General features: G+C 38.4%; 1 long non-coding RNA gene across 4 annotated transcripts in view; it reads left to right on the top strand.

Annotated features, from left to right (window-relative positions):
- Positions 1-10073, top strand: part of LOC103393098 (uncharacterized) — a 182546-nt gene that overhangs the window by 95157 nt on the left and 77316 nt on the right. For all 4 annotated transcript variants that reach the window (XR_001761401.2, XR_003052512.1, XR_003052511.1 and 1 more), the window contains exon 3: positions 7474-7643. This is a non-coding gene — a long non-coding RNA (uncharacterized LOC103393098). The remainder of the gene's footprint in view (positions 1-7473; positions 7644-10073) is intronic.

The following is a 10073-nucleotide window of genomic DNA, read 5'->3' as shown; positions in this document are numbered from 1 at the left end:
AACGTCCCCACACACCTACTGCCTCCTGCTGCAGTTCCCCTCTCCTTCAGAGTACAGTGAAGACTCTGCAGCATTCAGATAAGGATTCTAATTTTGCGAGCCAGTGCACTTGTGTCGACCGCTAATGGCTAATGGAGTAAATAATTATAAAGCTAGCCTGTGATAAATCTGATTAGTTCTCTCTCTCACCTCAACCATATCACTCCGTTTGACTATAATTACAAAAAGTCGGTGTTAATCTATAGACTATTTCGGGGACTATTTTGGACGACTGTCCACAAGGAATGACACCGACGCGTTTGTTTTTTAAAGCAGGGGAAAAAACTGACAAAGTTCTGAGCAGACAGATTTATATTAAAAATTAACAAAATAACTCAAAGAAGACAGATTGAAAAAAAAGAAGGTTATTTTTGATTATTTTAAATTATGTTGAAAAAAAAGGTTATTTTTGATTATTTTAAATTAGTGGGTAAAATAGAAGAAGTTCTAACTTTAAGTTCTTAACTTTATCAGCACTTTTCTTCTGGGCGGCTACACTCCAGAGTCTGAAATTTCATTCTTTATAATAGAAAATGTTTATCTCCCTGCCCTGTGGGAGATGAAAGAAAAGGAAAATACGTACTTATCACTTTTTAAAAATCTTGTAGATACTGCTTCAAAGGATCAGTTTTGTCTAAAAGGTGATTTTACACAGCAGCTGCGCAAAAATGACGTCAGGAGAAAAGAGGGCAGACCAGGTTACACTGCCCCACAGCTGTGGAAATGAACCAAACAGTAGTCACTGTAATCACTGTTGTCTCCTCCCTCCCACATACATCTGGCTGTAAAGTTGGACACACTTCAAATTCTCACCGTTAAAAAGTGTATGTAATTATACAATATATATATTGCGTATATGGTGGGTTCTCACCGTTAAAAAGTGTATGTACAATATATATATTGCGTATATGGTGAAGTTTTTTTTCCCATTGAATTGGCGAAAAACATGCTGATGTAGGAACCAGAGCTTTTTAGTAATTAATACATCAGCAAAAATGAAGGAATACAGGAAAATGTACAGTAACAGTGAAGACAGATCCATTATCATAATTAAAACATTACATTTAGATGTTCATCAGCCACAAGAAGGAATGACTTCACCCTGTTTAGGTTAAGACTCAGACGTTTAATCAATATGTTTTATAACAAGAAAATCAACAGAGGGCAAAGGTCACATCAGTGGTAAATCAGCAGTAAACCTGCACAGTATACACACACACACACACACACACAAAAACAGTATTTTTTCCATCTTTGGTTTGTAACATCCAACAACATCGTTGCATTGTATTGTATTATGTTAAACCCAAAAAGTTTGGTTTTCATTTCCTTTTATTCTTTATTTACAACATCTGTATATATACACTCTCTCTCACACACACACATATAGATATATAGATACACACACATATATACATACACACACGCACATATAGATATATATACACACACACATATGTACATACACACACACACATCGAGGCAGTTGGAAGAGAAATGAAACCCAGGGTACTGGAATCTTGGACGTGAGAATTGATCACCCCGAGGTTTCCTAATTGCTGAGATTAATAAAGCATTGATTGAAGCAGTCGAGCTCCAAAACAAAATCCATGTGAAGCAGCGAGGACACTTTCTCTATTTCATTACTTATTAGTGCACTTTGAACAAAACAGATGGTGATATTAGGCCAGAGTGAGAAGCAGCATTACTTCTCATGAGAGAGCTCCTGGGCCATGGAGGGTTGGAGCGGTCTTAAATACAGGCCTGGTGTCTGTGAATGTGTGTCTGTGTGTGTGTGTGTGTGTCAGTGACTCCCTGCTGCCAGCACACACTTACACTTAAACGGCAAAGTTTTCTAAATGTCACGTCTAGATCATGATTTTAATCTATTTTTCATTATAGATAGATACATAGACAGCTGTATTTTTTAAATTGAAAAAAAAACAAAAACAAAAAACAGAGGAAACATTAGTTTAGCAGCTCCACCACTGGAAATACAAAAGGAAAGGGAAAAAAAGGAAAGTTAATGATTTATTGCGATACTAGTTTGTTAGACAACTTTTTACTACAACCAGTATGAAAATTTGTGATATGGTGACAGAATGTCCATATTCACTGTGGTGCACATCCATAACAAGAGACATACAAAGAAATATTGAATAAAAACACTGAATAAAAAGCACAAATGAAATGTTAAAACTACATATATAAAGTTATTATTATATTTTACATGGAGCATCTTTCAGGACTAGACTGGTCTGTGACTCTCAGGATGTGTTTTTTTCTCCATAATTCCCCAGGCTCTGGCAGACGGCCCCAGTCTGATTTATCCTGCCATCATTATTTTTAACACATGCATCGATTCATTTGTCACATTCTGCCACAGCATCTCTATTGACCGCCACACATTGATTTCTGCTTTAACTTTTTCAAATGGCTAAAATGTTATTTCATTGTAGATCATGGCTCGGCAGATTGATTTACTCTTTAGTCTCTACTGTCCACTCAGCTGACACCAATCAGTGCCATAGGAACATCCGCTGCTCTCTGTGATGGTTATTCTTTGAAGTCGGTTCTTGGGATTTTTCAAGAAGAGCAAAACTGATGTTTAGCAGAAATCACTGAAACAAAGCTTCAACACTGACATTGTGCTTTTTCAAATCAATCAGCTCGGATTCAGAGTGGGTTCTGTTGTCGTTTGTCTGCTGGAATTTCTATCTTGTAACATGAGGTTCTGTGTCAGAAATGTTACTTTATACAGTCTGTTATTTTGTCTGCTGTTTTTAACAAGTCACTTCAAATTGTGCCTCCTAAAAATGCAATAAACAGGGAATATTTTTTGGACTCTTTAAGAGCAAACGTCCTGAAGTTTTCCTGAATTTCTGATGCTTTCCAGCATATTGTGATTAATTAAAATCAATCAATAACACATGCAAGATAAAGACAATTCTGATTCTGATTTTGAATCTGTCCACGTGCATTACAATATGAAACCACTGATTTTGAATGTGTCCACGTGCATTACAATATGAAACCAACTTCCCCTCAGATCATCGTGCTCACCCTCCCAGTAATGACTTGGTTGGAACATCAGTACTAAACAAATGGGTAGAGGGTAAATGGATCCTGAACATACAGTATATCACACACCCAGGCAGCCTTGTACTGCAGGTGTAGAGATGATAGGAAGAGTCCATGATGATCAAGTCCACAGACGTGGAACTGCTCCATTGCCCTTATTACACTCTCCTCTCAGGAATAAGTGAGATGAATCAATCCACTGTCATCAGTAACCTTCAACTCTCTGTGTCCTCTCTCCATCAGACCCCAGCAGTAACCTGTCTCTTCTTTTGTCACTTAGTTGGTTTGATACAAAAACATAAATAAATAAAAGTTTCTCTTTTTCGTTGTTGTTCAGATACTTCTATATCAGAGACATTATTTTTATACTGTAACAATAATAATAAAAGACATTATTTTTATACTGTAACAATACTGTATTTTTATACTGTAACAATAATAATAAAAACCCTCCAAAATATATTGTTTTACAAGCATCGGTGCAAGGCCAGTGGGATTATGGTGCTAATGTAGCGTAGCACATAAGTGCAAATAGCATGGCTACAGTGCACAGGCTGGCAGCCGTTCCATTAGGGCTCATTTTACACTCTTAATGGCACAGGCACCTTGTTTAATAAGCATGGATTACAGGTCCTAAAGGGCAATGAAGCACAGAGAGCCCAAACCAGCTGGGAGGGGGCTAAAAGGGAGGGTGGGAGGCTGTAAAAAGGGGCAGTGGAGCTGGTGTTAGGAGCGCAAATTGATTAGAGGACATAAGAAGTAAGGACAACGATAGGATGCTTGATGCAAGTGAAGAAAATGGAGGCCATTGACACACACACACACACAAATATTAATATAAATATGTGTCCACATATATGTATACATACATGTTAATATATTTATGTATATATGGTTATTTATGTGTATATATACACATATGTATTCATATGTAGGTATCTGTGTGTCTATGTGAGTATATCTATGAATATATTTATATATATTTGCGTAGTACACAAAGACTATTTTAGTTTTAATTAAAAGCTGAGAAAGTGATAATAAAATTCACTAACAATAACAAAAGCAAAGCCCTTTGAGAAGTGAAGGATTATTGTTTTCATTTTCTTCAGTCATAACATCTGATTATTTCAGTCTAATATATATTTTTTTTAAATCTAGTTTCATAATCTGACGAGACGTGATTAGTTTGGCAGGAACTCCAGAAAACGTAATTGAACTTATTGTAATCTTCTTATCTTACAAAACAAATCTGTCGTTTGTGTTTGAAATGTGCCACACTGTTTGAATTAGGGAGAAGAAGAAAACTTTTTTATTCTGATGTTTCTCAGTAGAATAAAGCTGTTTATTCAGATCCTTTTTTTTTTTTCAAAGGAATTGATTTAGTTTATTTTTCATCCGAGCAATTTTACACATACAATTTTTTTTTTCTATAAAAATGAAAGTGAAGATCAGGTTTTAACTCGTACGACTTAAGCCTCCAGGGAAGTTGCAGACAGAAATTTCCAACTCAAAGTCACTGACCATTAAAGCACGGGTGAGAGATGCAACACTTCCACTGAAGCTGAACGTGTGATCACACACAAGCCTGGACACAGAGATGTCCAGACCTGCCGGGATTCTTTTTTTTTTTTTTTTTTACTCAGAATCTTCAATAATTTATTTCTTGAAAATTCATTCAGAATTTGATGGTCCCATCAAAGGAAGCTGACGAGTGTTGAGCATATATAAACGCTGCAGTCAGAGTACCTCACTGAGGCCTGGCCTGAGTATCTGTTACTACGGCAGCATTCATGAGATGCAGAAATTGAACCCTGAGGAGCCGCTGTCGCTGCATTATGCTGACGCCCTCAACAAAAGATGGAAAAACACCACAGTCACTGACTGGACCCCGACTGTGTCACACATCTTTGTGGTGGATCGCAGCAAACACTCACAAGCTGTTCTCTCACCTCCTCCCTCTCTCTCTCTCTCACACACACACACACCCACACACACACACACACTATTAATCTCTAGAGAAGACATCAAATTAGTTTAAAACACTCTGAAAAACTTAATCCCCATCACTTTTTGCATCCTCAGCATGAAGTACTGCTGAGTACTACGAGAGAGCTAGTATCAGTGCAGTCTGGAGGATACTAATGACTCATGATTATCAACACCACAATGATGTTAATGAACCTATAATTCAAGATTATTTTTAAAAGTTGGGGGCGGGCCCCACTAGGGGGCGCAGAGCTACTGTAGGAGGGCGAGGGAGAGTGAGGGAGCACAGCCCGATTTTAATAATGCTGAGGCAAATGGTTAAAGTTTGTCAAATCTGATAGCTATGGCTATTGATTAATCATGATTAACTGTGATTAATCATGATCACAAGGTATCAATATAATATAAAAAATATTATATTTATATATGCAGTATATACAGTATAATGTCTCAGGAAGTGTGTAAGGCCAGGACCTGATAAAAAAGCCAGTTCGAAACAAACGGTGAAATAAAAGTATGTGATGAAAGTGTTTTATGTATTTGTGCATGATTTCATATTGATTTCTTCATCTTTCGTAGCAAAAAAAAAAAAAAATAGCTCGGAGCCTTTGGAGCAGAAAGGAAATAGTTGTGAAATAGTTGTGAAATTGTGTGTGTTATAAAATACAAAATACAACTCACAATCGGAATATACAACTGGTGTCGTTGTCTGTGGAGGTGTGCTCATGTTTGTTTGTCAGCTTCAGAGCATGCTTTTATTGTCCAGACTGTGGTGAGAGGCAGAGAAACATGGAGCCTAAACCAGAGCATGAAAAGAAAGTCTTGTTAAATGCTTGGCCTTGGGACGAAGCCTGCAGAAACCACAGGGCTGTCAGCGTGACAGAACCCCAGGGACGGGCTTTACCTGGAGGGCTTCAGTCACAGCTGCAGGCAGAGACGCCGTGTTGTTTTTGTACGATAACAAACAGTCAACTTTTCTTCTTGGAATTCATGTTTTTAAGTATGAGAGGTGCTGGAAAATTCTGTAGCAGAATCAGAAGCTGCAGATGGATGTCTACCCAAGACTGATGGATTTGAACCCTCAGTTATCAACAATCACATGTTTTTATAGGAAGCATTCACACTTACATTTAATGTAATTTTTTAAATATAAATTCAAAATAAATAATACTTTACATTTCAATTGAATATAGAAAATATCCTGCTTAAATTGAGAAAACCAATTGATGGTCATAATAAAAAAACGAATTGCTGAGAGACAAAATTTTTTACTAGACTGACGAAATAGCAGCAGCAGCAGCAGAGTTTTATTACTCACTATTAATAGACTGTTAAATCAACACTCAATTAGATCTAAGCAGAAAGCACCCCCAGCGTTTTACCTCTATTTTTCTCTCTGATCTCTGCTAGATTGTATCTCAAACATCTTTCTGTACTTCACACAGTACTTAGCAGCTTCCTGGGATACTGTGTACTTTATGTTTTTTCCTTTTTCTTTTTTGTTTCAGATATTTTTTCACTCTTCCACATGGTTTAAGGTGTTGAGTAAAAGGAAAGGAAAAACAAATGTTTAATAACCAGGAAAAACAAGGACAACGTTGACCTGGAATAGATCATTCTAGAATAGATCATTCTATAAATAGAAGAAGCAGAAGTGGCGTACAGTACTCTGATATATATATATATATATATGTATATATATATATATTTAAATATATACAAACATTTATGTACAGCTTTTGTATATATGTCCATATATGTACACACATAAATATTTAAATGATTTGAAGACATAATAGCTCAAATATACACTGTAACTAACACTTCCTCGAAGCTTTTCTTACATTTTGTTTATGAAACATATCGAACACCATATGAAGTGAAACCAGATCTAAAAACACTGAACTGAAACCCACGTTTTTTACCTCAGGTTTCTACGATGTTTGACAAGCGCTGGATCTTTTGAGAACAATTGATCGACCACAGAACGTCCTCCTCAATCTGAGTTCTTTCCTTTGTAGAATTACACTCCACAGACATCGAGGCTCAGACCTAAGACGGGGGCGCCACAATTCCCAACTCATATTTTTAAATCAAAATAATCGATAGATTCATATAACAGTTTGTGTAGCGTGCTCAGGCGTTGGACACATTCTGTCTCTGCGGGGTTTGTTTTCAGAAGTTTTCCACTGAAAAGAGAAATTGGAGAATTAATCTCACTTTGCCATGTCATTTCCTGAACGTTCACCTTGGACACGGAGCCACTGACCGGAGCTCTGAAATGATGTTGTCAGAACCTGAGGGGCAAACAACCAACTCAATCAAGGTCAAATAATGAAGTACACTGTATATTTTCTGTTCCGCCAGAGATGAGGGAGCCTCCAGGGGGCAGTTAATCCAAGACCTGTGTGATATCCTCCTGACCTCGTGCCAACCCCACGGGACCTGCGTTGTGAGCATGCATCACGGAGACATTCTACGGTCGCAGACTTTAAAGGCCTCGCCACGTGCAAACCAAACAGCAGTTCTACCATGAGGTGAGACTAATGAGGTGTAACAGGCCATTGAACTGAGGCAGAGCAAAACATCAATGTTACCTGGGAGAGAGGAGGCGCTCTTCATTTATGGAACTGAGGGAAACAGTTCTTCTGGTCTCTGATATGAAGGAACTGGTCCAGTTTTACAGACTGCACAGATGGTGGTTAAACCACTGTGGTGGTTGTTAATTCATTGTTTTAGTCAGTGTTTGGTCAAGAATCGGTTCTTGTGGGGAATCAGTTCCCAGTGGTTCATTTGCTTGGTATTGCTGGTCTGCGTGCTAAACCATCCTGGTTAAAGATTCCACTGATGATTTGGTTGGTGGTGTACAGGTGTAGGTTTAGGTTTGGAGGGTTTTCAACATGGTGTTGAGGCAGAATTGGTCTGAAGTACCGACGGTTGCATTTGTTATAAAAAAGAATGTGAAACAGTCGTCCTCCGTTCACTGTGGAACACTGGTACTGATGAAACCTCAGTCCAGGTCCTGTCCTCTGTAACTAACGTTAGCACCATTCTCTAAAGTTTATGAGTAATGTCTGTGGAACAGTTAGCTCTAATATTTACGAACGGTTAGCGGCAATTAGCCGCCCCTTAGCCGCAGCTAACTTTGTTTGTTTACCTTCACCTGTCAGAAATCACTTCTTTTTCCCGCCTTTTGTCCAAACATTCAGGCTACAGTTCTGAGGCTCAGACGACGAGGTTAAAGCCAACATGTACATTTTCTCCTTAAAGATCAGCTTCAAAATCAATTTAACGGATCGCTGACCTGTAATAAAGACAAAGACAGGAGTTGACTCAGCGAAGACAGAAACGTTTTGAAACGTCATCAAAAACAAAGTGAAGGACGCCTTGGCTACAACAGCCAAACTTTACAACTTCAACTCTGTTACTGCAGAAGACGAAGCCACTTCTTACAACTCTGTCTGCATTAGATGAGGCGGCGTCTCCTTGCTGTATAAATACCTCTGCCGTTGTTACATCATGCATTCAGGGCTTAACGTTAATATTGCGTTTGAAGGATAAAAGTACTTAAATGGTTAACTCGCTGGAGCTGTCCAAAATGAAAGCCTCAATCCAGAGAGGTTTCTTTTTATCATGCAGTCCTTCCTCTCTCTCTCTCTCTCTCTCTCTCTCTCCCTCCCTCTCTCTCTCCTATTCCCGTCTTTTAATCTACTCCACTCCTCCTCCTATCTTCCATTACGTAAATTAAGTAGAGGAGACTTTTCTCTGTGCGGCTCCTTGGAGGGAGATACACCTTTGAATACAAATGCCATCCTTCATAAATGCCTGTGTGAGGGATTATGATGAATTTTTCTTTTCTTATTTTCGACTCAGGTCACTCACATTTGGTGAACGTTTTGCACTCGTCCTCAAACGTATATTATTTAGAACGTTTGCGGTTGATGTCTATAACATGGGTTAGGGTTAGCTCTCTCTGTTGTTTAATGTTTCCAAAGAGAAGTTCCTATTACCTTTACGCCTCCCTGTATCATAAAGACGTCTGTGCTAACAGATTACTGCGGCTAGTCCAGTCAGGACGGCAGGATCCTGAACGTGATTTATCATCTTAATAATTAATCTGTTGTCTTTTAGCTCCCTGTGCTAATAGGCTGCCTGGTGAGAATTTATGTCCTTAATTAAAAGCCATCTATTGTCAGCCAGGCCACCTATGACCTTCACAGACACTGCCACAGTTTAAAAAGAAAATACCCCTCAAAGTGGACTGATTTACACAGTTGGCAAAAAAAAAAATCATCAACATTTTCCTTGAACACTTTCCAAGGAGATGAGTGAGAGGCTGGGAAGAGGATTATACAGAGATAATACAGGAATTAACAGATGCTCATCTAGAGTTAGGCTGCCGTTCATTAATTATCTGCTGACTCAAATAATGAATCAAATTTTAAGCACATTTCTAATAAGTGTTTTTTAGGATTTTAATTGTTCTCCCTTTTTGTATTTAACAAACACCAAAAATAGACTCAGGTAAAATATTATTTTTTTCATATCCAGCCCTTGTATGTCTTCATAGTTCACCACTGCACACACACACACACACACACACACACTCACAGATACAGTGAGTCAGCGATCTGAGCCCCTGATTTTCCCGCACATTCCTTTGAGAAAATACCAACTGGGCTCCGTTTGGCCAGGTTGGCCACTGCTGTCAGCTGCACTGATCATACATCACCACTGACTCTGTGCTTAGACTGGATATCATGTCAACAAATGCACAAACCTGACCAGGCATCTTTTAGCTCTCAGGGAGTATGACTGAGTAAGAGTCGAGAATATAGGAGTCAGAAGAAGAATAAAAGAGGCCGAAACTCCCACTGATTCATGTACCTGACAAATCTTCACTCTGCTGCTTCCTCTCTCACTCCTTATTAGCCAGCTATTTAATCTTGTTCTTAAAGCGGCGGGGG

This window comes from Cynoglossus semilaevis, chromosome 17, assembly GCF_000523025.1.
Source record: "Cynoglossus semilaevis isolate Cse_v1.0 chromosome 17, Cse_v1.0, whole genome shotgun sequence".
Classification (NCBI taxonomy): Eukaryota; Metazoa; Chordata; class Actinopteri; order Pleuronectiformes; family Cynoglossidae; genus Cynoglossus; species Cynoglossus semilaevis.
This window is presented reverse-complemented; position numbering and strand designations above follow the sequence as displayed.